The sequence below is a fragment of the Chinchilla lanigera genome, unplaced genomic scaffold (genome assembly GCF_000276665.1).
Source record: "Chinchilla lanigera isolate Chin_1 unplaced genomic scaffold, ChiLan1.0 scaffold00006, whole genome shotgun sequence".
NCBI lineage: Eukaryota > Metazoa > Chordata > Mammalia > Rodentia > Chinchillidae > Chinchilla > Chinchilla lanigera.
In genome coordinates this window covers 25,449,491-25,458,867 of record NW_004955407.1, presented here as the reverse complement: position 1 = coordinate 25,458,867, position 9,377 = coordinate 25,449,491, and the positions used below count along the sequence as shown (strand labels likewise).

General features: G+C 38.8%; 1 long non-coding RNA gene across 3 annotated transcripts; it reads left to right on the top strand.

Annotated features, from left to right (window-relative positions):
• The first annotated feature begins 400 nt into the window (after positions 1–400).
• LOC102016447 lies at positions 401–9,030 on the top strand. 3 transcript variants are annotated; one of them, XR_259581.2, is made up of 4 exons: positions 401–478; positions 3,504–3,683; positions 6,617–6,736; positions 8,790–9,030. It is a non-coding gene; the product is annotated as an uncharacterized LOC102016447 (long non-coding RNA). The 3 variants fall into 3 exon arrangements; XR_259583.1 differs by lacking the exon at positions 8,790–9,030 and adding an exon at positions 7,112–7,587; XR_001231470.1 differs by lacking the exon at positions 8,790–9,030 and having other exon boundaries at positions 6,617–7,093.
• The last annotated feature ends 347 nt before the right edge of the window (positions 9,031–9,377 follow it).

Below are 9,377 nucleotides of genomic sequence, written 5' to 3'. Positions count from 1 at the left end.
ACACAAACTGTGGTATAGGTCTGATGAATTTATAAAAGTGCAGAGAAATCAGCGGCTTGTTTAAGTATGCTACACAATCATAAGTCTCTTTTAAAACACAGATGAAAACAGCAACAAAATATTAAAACACAGATGAAAACATTAACTTCAATAAACAGAGTTGAGGAGAAAATATCCAAGAACATCTTAAAAAATATATTCAATAAACTTCCCACCTCCTAAAAGTGGAAGGTGTGTTTGCTTTCAACGTTGCTGTCAGTCAAGAACAGAGCTGCTGCGCACCTGAGTGGATACTACTGATCACAGACAGGATAGGCTGGTCTGCTAGCCAGGGCTTTGGCAGAGGATGATGTCATAAAGCAAAAAGAAAGGAAGGGCTCTGTTTGGAGTTAATACCCCTGCCAGCTGGTAGAGTGGCAGAAGAATTATACACAATTATAGACCTGGCAATTAATAGTGACTGCATCAACCCAAAATGGTAAGAATACAGCAAGCATAATTTGCAGTGCATAGCAATACAAGAGAAATTATTGTGAATTATACAAGATAAATGGGACTAGGGTCTTGCTTAGGTAGTTCTGCACTCCTCCCTTCACAAAAGCCTTTGACCTTTTGTATGAAATATCCATTGTCGGTAGGTTTTATTGTAGCAACGTGCCTTTCAATAGCTGGGAATAGATGCCGTGTTAAATCTAGTGCTTGAAAGAACTGTTACTGTGTAAATTTCAAAACCAATCCTCACCTTGGATAAGAACCTAATAAGATGAAGCGCTTTACATCAGACAAATAATAGTACCAAATACCTTTCATTATTTGGCAGGTTACTCTTCCTCTGGGAATAAGATCTAATCTGAAAGCATATTCAGGAAAGTTTCTCCTAAATTATGCTTTTGTGAAGGATGATTTTTTTGGGAGTAAAGGAGGTATAGGATTTCCAAATATCTTTTTATTCTTACCTTATTGATTTGCTAGGGAAGATGTTATTGGATGTTATATATTCAGAGAAGAATATAGCCTAGGTTTGATCTCTTTTTCAATTTTTGTGTGATAAATTACAGATAATATTTACCATATTAATCATATTTAAGTTTACAACTCAGTGATATTCAGCACATTTGTAATGTTCTGCAATCAACACCACCATTCATCTCCTTAACTCTATTCATCTTGTAAGGATCTGTTTTTACATAAGAATCATAATTTCTATCCTCCCTCAATTTTATATATCTCTGTCTTCAAATTTTGCTGCTTATTCTCAGCACCAACAATTTAATATTTGCCTATCAAAGCAACTGCATGATATAAGAATGTTTTTAAACCGTCAGTGGTTGAATTTCATAGCTAAAGCCATCATGAGATAACTATTCCCTTTGAAATCTCAAAATATTTGGAAACTATTAATTTGTTGTTATAAAGTGAACACATATCTATTTCTATGAAAAGAGACGATCCTATGTTGATACAGCAATACAAAGTCTAGCTCTAAAGTCAATATAATAGATGAAAAGAAATATCATCATGCTTTTGAAAATTGAAATGATTGAGTTTAGCTAATTTCCTTTAAACTTTGTCCCACTTTAATTGTGTGGGTACCTGTCAAAAGCACAGCCATTCAAATGGAAGTCAAAGTTGATTCCTACATGGATCTACTTACTAAAAGCAATTAGCGTATATCTGTATATGTGGAAGCAGATTCTGACTTTCCCACTAGGACTTATTTTCATTCTCTGTGTTCTGAAGCTAGAGTGTTGGGGTAGGTCATGGATGTCATCAATAAGGATTAATACAGATATGTAAAGATCCTGAGGAATTTTGGACATATTCATAGCTAATCTTCGGCATAACAACAATTTGTTGGTTACTTTTTGACCTAGGGCCAAAAGCTGAAGGGCACGCAAACAATACACCCCAAAGATCTGCTCCTTTAAATACCTTGTGTCTGTCCTGGTGCTTTCCTTCTACTTTGTCTGAGTTTCTTACTATCAGAACCATCCTCTATGGTGGGAGAACCAAAGTGGGAGGTGAGGTCACAGGTGGTCTCTTCTTGAAATGCAAATAAGTTATTTGTGGAAGGAAGAATGGGGTTTGAAATACTATTTTTATTGAAAAATTGTATATTTAAGGTCTGTTTATTTGTTTAAAGTTTATCACCTGTTTTCTGTAGAATAGTATGTGTTATGTGTCAGTAACTGATTGTAAAGACAAGTCAACTTTCTGCTGTTAGGAAATGGGGGCAGAATATTATTATTCCTCTGGCATTCACAAGTTCTGTTATTGAGGAGGAATTGGTGTGGGCTACTACCAAGACTGTAAGCAGTGGTGGTTACATCTTCTAAAGCACACAAGTGCAGCTTCTAAAAGTAAAATGATCGCTGTATAGAAAAAACTCTTAGTTAATAAGATTGCACTTCACATCATTAGCTTTATATTGAAGAAAAATTACCTGTGTAAGCCACTGCAAGGGAAAATTATAAAATTATGTTGTGATATATTCTTTCATACACTTTGGTACAAATCTAGTTCCCTTGACTTACTACTTCTAATTAAAAGCTATTTATTGAAAATAACTATTATTTCTAAATTAAGAGCTCCTTGTTGAAAAGAACCATCTGTATATTAAACAGCATTACTACAACATACGTTTATGTAGTTCAAGAATTTGCAAATGATATTAATCAAAACAACAAAAAAGTGAAATAGTTTTGAACTGTCTCAGAAGAAAGCCAAATTAGATATTAGATATTGCAGAATTGCTATGTAGCCATTCCACTGAGTGAACATCTAATTGTGAATGCACGGAAGAGAAAAAATACTGGCTTTTGGGGATTATATCTGTTTTCTCCAGTTTTAAAACCAGGAAGTTTTTACTGAAATGACTTGTGGAACTTATTTACAAACTAAGTAACTTCTCCAATAATTTTATTATGGACAGTGATTAATACCTTCACTTTTGAGATAAGGGTGTGGAAAAAAACAGGTTAGGAATTTTTCCCCAGAGTCAGTGCAGCAGAGTAAGCTGCTGAAATAGGAGCTGTGCCAGCCCTGTCCCCACCCCCCAGGACTGGCGTGTCCCAGGGAGGGATGACTTCCTCAGTACCCTGACCTCACAGTGGCTCAGCTACGGGCCCAAACGCTGTTAAAATGTTATAAAACAATCACAAATAAAAACAAGAGCGAGCTCAGGGAGGGATGCATTCTGCTGCTTTAAATGATGGCCATTCTTATTTCCTATTTATGTAAAAGGTTCCCCATGTGCCTACAAATTTAAACTTTTAAATATCATCTTTCCATAGGGCAACTTTTTAATTAATTTTTCTATTTTTAATATATGTTTCTGATAATAATTGCAATCATCTTGGTGAATTAGCATATATGCATATCGCATCTTGATAATCATTACTGTCTCCCCTCACACTTTCCTTTCCCCCATCCCTAGATCTTTCTCCTCATCTTCTTGTTTAATAATAACTTTTTTCATTTTGTTTATAATTTATTTTTTTTAGAGCCTTTCTTTTCTTCCACCCTGGAGAAAAGAAAATGTGATGGCAGTTACTGTCTCTGGAATAGTCTCTGTCACTCTTTAAGAGGCTCCTCTTCTGTAAGGCCTCCGTGCACTTGGATTCACAGCATTAACTCTCAATGCTGTCTCAATGAAACACACCCATCGGAACTTATGAGTTGTGGTGAGTAATGTCCATATGTCTAAATCACAGGGAAAATTTGCTTTCCTACTTTGACAAGCCACAATTCGTAGTTTTCTATTTCCACACACCATAATGGCCCCAAGCAAGGAAGAATTTGTGCAATGAAAATTATGTTTGACAAACTGAGCAAGTTCTGTAAACAGAAGGTTTGACTTTGCCTTGTTAAAAATGAGTGTCTTATAATGTTCCAAATACGGGATACTCTCAGTTACAAGGCAAGACCCACACTATTTATGTTTTATGCTGTATGGCATTTTACTCTGTACCTTAGCAAACCAAATAAGGGTTACTGATGGTGCTCCCCAAGATGTCATCCTGAGATCAGCACACACTGAGGCACTAGGTATATCTACGCCAAATCGTTCTTCAAATGGACTTGCCCACTCTTTCTAAAGGTTCTTTGTCAGGTATCCCACTCCTAGCAGCTAGGCTCTCTCTGTTTCCCAATGTGGCTAGTTCTTTCTCTACCCACTCATCACACTGCATGGAGATGATCACATGTCTCTTCCATAGCTCTGAGTCATACGTGAGGGCAGAAAGTGGGTCTTACCTCTGTGCTGGATATGGAGCCAACTTTCAGTAATACTATGAATTGAGATTAGGCATTTTTTCTGCACAGCAGACCTGGATTTAGTACAAGCGTTTCAGTAAAATGTGATATGCAATGTTCTTAGCAGACTAGTGTAGCAGAACCTTGTAAATGTGGAGCTATATTAAGAGTTGTTAGTATTCCAGATTAGTAATGGACCCTTGTGAGGCATGGATCTCAGTCCACAAAGTATAATCAGGGTAAATCTGGAAAATCTGGACTTGTGGGTGAAAACTGGGTTTTATCTCTACTTTTTCGAACCATATTTGAATGCCATAATCATGTGCTTTCACCGTGTAGAACTGGCACTGTTCTTAAGGGATATGTGTCAAAGCATTTAGAGGTGAGGTTTCAGGTCTGTGTGTACAATATAAACACAGAGAGATAAGGAGAGGCAAGGACAGGGAGAAGTAAAGCAATGAGGCAAAAGGTAACAGTTAGTATGTCTACCTAAGGGAAGAGTATTCCTTGTTCTGGTTTCAACTTGCCTGGGTTTTACCCTAGAGTTTATTAATGTTACTACCTGAGTGTCACTTGACACTTTGACTTCTTTGAGTCTTAATTTCTCCTATTTAAATGGAGACAATGACTTTACTACGAAAGTCCATTGTGGAGATGAAGTGACACAACACATGTAAGGTTGGTTACCAGGCTCATAATCAAGGCTGAAAGATGTTAGCCATAGTACCAGTGACACTAGTAATCAATGCTTAGGGAGGACCTTGTAAATATCTGGACATCTGTCACATGGTAACCTTGCCATTTTACATGGACAAGTCCAGACAGATTTACTACTTCATAATTGAATCATCATATAGATTAGAGGTTACTGAAAAGTCTGTATAAGCCAAATTAAAAGAGTTGTTTGGTTTATCCCGACCTCAGAGTCATAAACTAATCGTTAAAAGGTACATAAAATGTTTCGTTGGAAAAATTGTTCTGAAGTATTTTATGAGTTTTTCTTTTGGTGAAGTAAACATATGAATTTCATAACTGTTGAAAATTACTAAATTAAGGAGGCAGGAGGATTGAAAGTTCAAGTGCAGCCTGGGTAATTTAGTGACTTATCAAGACTCTATCTCAAAATAAATATATAAAGGGCTGGGGATACAGGAGAGGCCCTGGGTTCAATCCTAAATCCCCCCAAACAGCACAAAATCTAAAATTAATGATTCTTTAAAATGCATCAAGAATTTTTAGAGATGCTTGTATACACACATATTTACTTTCTCTGAATGTGTATCTCACTTTCAAAGTTGGTTTCTTGAAATGGACAAGATCATCCACTTATACAATTAATTTATACATGATAATAGCATATACTCACACGGGACTGCTTCCATGCCAGCGCATTCTGATTGCTTGATGTATCCTAACTTGGTTATTCCTCTTCACAGCCTCAGGAAAGAATTTTAGTATTCTCCCCATGTACACACGGGGACAGTGAGGCGCGGGCAGGGGAAATGATTTTCCTAAGGTTACAGTAGGGGAGAAGGAGCAGCCGGGCTGCACACTGGGCAGTCTGGCTGGGGGGGACAGGCACATAAAGGACCACAGCATTTTGTAAACCCAGCCAGGAAACAATACTTTGGACAGAATGCGCTCACTGATGGAGGAATGGCACAAATGTAATCGAACATCACTGTTTCCCTTTATCTAATCATCAGCTTCATTTCATTAAAGCACCTATTTGATATTCGTCACTAATCTTTTCTACTGTTGGGCGCGTTGGCCCTGTTTACCCATACCTGGTTATAATTTTAATTTTACCTGGTCATAATGAACACAGATAGTCACAATTTGAGTTAAGCTACAGCCACCGCGTTGATGTGAAGCCTAATTTTTGCACAAGTGTGTGGTTCTGTGCAAGGATGGTAATTTTAGAAATCAAGTACGTATTCCTCTACATTAGCATGGTGAGTGAGGACGCTCAGCTGCTCTGACATGCAATGTGCTAATCTGAGGGCGAGTGTGCTTTTGAGGTGGTTTTGTTGGAGGCCCTGAATACTGTAAGTTCAAAGACACTGATTGATGGAGAGGGCAGAAAAGGGTCTCGTGGCTGCTGAGAATCACACAGCAGAGACCAAATTAAAAGCACTGCTTTCCTTAAGAGCCTGATAAAAGCAATATGTATTTATAAATATGTGTATACATAAAAGTTACTGCTTATTATCTCTAAAATGTATGTTTATCTGTTTACGTACATGAACTTATATATAAGAAAGTTGTCCGTAGAAAGGTGGGATAAAAAGCAGCTTTTGAAATTTTAATATTTTCCCTCGAAAAAAGTGTTTTGCATGGTTTTTACTCTATCCATTTTCAGGAAACATGTACCAAGTTTGAACCCAGTTGAGATCAGTGAAAGACCAATTATATCCTATAGCAAGTTTCAGTGGTTCATACTCTAACTTTTGCTGGACATAGAGGATACGAACTCAGAAAGGTCAGTTCCCTTAGGAGCTACATGAAAGGGATTTGGATAATTATTCTGGACTCACAGAATTTCCTCAGTTTAAGGGGTTTAAGAAGTGATTCAGTCCTCATCGCTCACTTGGGAGAATAAGAAAAAGGAGGCACAAGGATTTGCAGTGATGGAGCTAAAAACACACCACAGTTCTCTGGCTGTTGCTCTTCCATTGTGGGCTGGAGGCCCAGCACTAAAGCAAGGAAGCCATTAAAATCAGCAGCTCAGCTAAGTAGTGGCCAATGGTTCAAACAACAAAGACTCCTACTAGTTAAGGAGGGAGGTGTCTAGTGCAGGAGAAGGTAAAGAGTTTGCATACCACTTTCACCTACTCCAACTGTTTCTTCCTGCCAGGCTTGGAGTATGAAGTTGTACTGCCCAGGAGGGTGATGGCTGAAGAGTCACAGAAGCCACTAACCTGCTGACCCTGAGCACAAAATTATGTGGGGGTACACATTTAAAAAAATTCTGGGAAAATAATACCTAACTTCCATTATAATCCCAAAGAGGGAGGAAAGAGGAGGCTTAAGAACTATTACTCTACAATGAAAGAAAAAAAAAAAAAACAACTCCATATATATAGAGTGGTAGATCTTAGTCATGACAGAATAGCTGGTGAGAAAATTTCAGAAGTTAAAACCTAGGGCTTTCTAGATGGACTTTTTGATTCACAGAAGACTGATTTGCTGAACTAGGAGGAAAGATGAAAGTGATCTTGTTTGCTCACGGAAAGTAAAGTCTGGTAAAACTTTTAGAACGTTCCAGTAGTGCAAGTGTTGATGTTACCATGATTGAAATGACGTCAGACTGTGTAGCAATGTCCTATTAGCCTTTCTCCTCACTTTTTAGGGCCATGCCTAGCTTGCTCACCTGTATCCCTCCAACCTTAAGCAGAGGAACGCCAGCCTTCCCAGCAAGAGAATGTGACACTTTGGGACTTTTACTTTGACTGTAAAGATCATTAAGCTATACTTCTTACATACTAGTAGGTTAAGATGAGAGTTGAGGTTTGTACAATACCTTAAAGGCTGGTTCTCCCTTGAGGGTGTTGTAGGTGTTAGCCAGAGTCAAAAGGTCTCATTCTTAATGTGTAGGTGGGAAGTCCCAGCCTATGGCCAGAGAGAACTGGGCTACTGCAGCAGGGAGCTTGCTGAGTCCAGGCCATTCTGAGGGAGCCCTTGCAGCAGAATAACTAGTAAGTGTGACAGAGATCATGGGGGCAGCAAGATATATGCAACAAAGCCTAGACTGATGGTCAAAAGCCTGCAGTCCAGCCAATCTTTTCCCCTCCACCCCAAAGAACATACCCTTACCTCAAAGTAGACTTTGTGCTGAGGACTGAGTGACCTTGCTGGAGAAAACTCAAATTCTCTGAGTTACAAGTCCTCGTGGGGAAATGGGGCTAACACTATGTACCCTGCCTATTTCCTTACATTGTCACTAATAAATTAGCCAAGGCAGGGAATTGCTTTGATGGCTAAAGATCTTAACACTTTAGAGTTTATGTTATTGCTAACATAGATAAGCAATTAAATACTTTACATAGAGAATTTTTAATACTCAAAGAGTATTACTAGTGCACTTAGATTATACATTATGTTAAAGCAATGTATAAGGTGCAGGAAGGTTGAGACAGGAGTAACTCAAGTTTGAGTTCAGCCTAGGCAACTTAGAAAGATGTTATCTCAAAAGCCCTTAAAACTGGTTGGTGATGCAGCTCAGTTCAAAGGCCTTGGGTTCAATCCCTAAAAAAAATGCAAAATGTACACTGAGTTATAAGTGTCATTAGATACCTTTGATATATTCAAATCAGAGGGTCTTGAATCTGTTGTAGAAGTAACTTAACCTCTTTGGGCTTCAGTTTTTCCATTTTTAACACAGTTTGAACTCTCACTTATGTCTTTGCCAGCTGTTCATGCCCGTATTTACAGGTTACATTTTATTCTGAATCATCCTAACATGGCTGCTTTGATGATAGAAAAAAATTTTCTTTCTTTCTTTTTTTTTTTTTTTAACCTGGTCTGCTCTGGAGCGCTGTGAAAGATAAGACATTCACAGGAGTCCTGCGAGAAAAAACAAACAAGAAACCCAGCCAGTGTGCCTCGCAGAATTGCACCCTGGCACCTTCAAGCAAACACCCAGGCTGGCCTGTATTCTAGGGCGAGGTAGCAAGAGGATCGCCATAAGTTCGAGGCCAGCCTGGGCTACACAGGGAGACGCTGACTCAAACAATACAAACCCCAAATAACTAAATAAATAAATACCCAAGCTCATTGAACGTTTGCTCACTCTACATTTCATTAAACGAGGACATCAACATCTAAAATATGATCCTAACTTTGTAAAACTTAGTTACTGGTTATTTTCCAAGAGAAACTCGAAGAGACACGCGTTATCTTTGGACCCGCACTGCTCCACACCCATCTCTGGCCTCTCCAACAGCCGCGATCAGCTAAGGAGACTTGGCCAAGAAGTTCAAGTGTTGTTTTTTTTTTTAAATTGTTATTTTTAAGCAACTCCTCCTGCCCTCTCCCCGGGTTCCCCGAGCCGCTGCCCAGCGCCTTCTCCCAGCGCTCGCCGGGCTGGCCCCGCGGCCACGTGCGCGCCGCTGCGGCTCTCG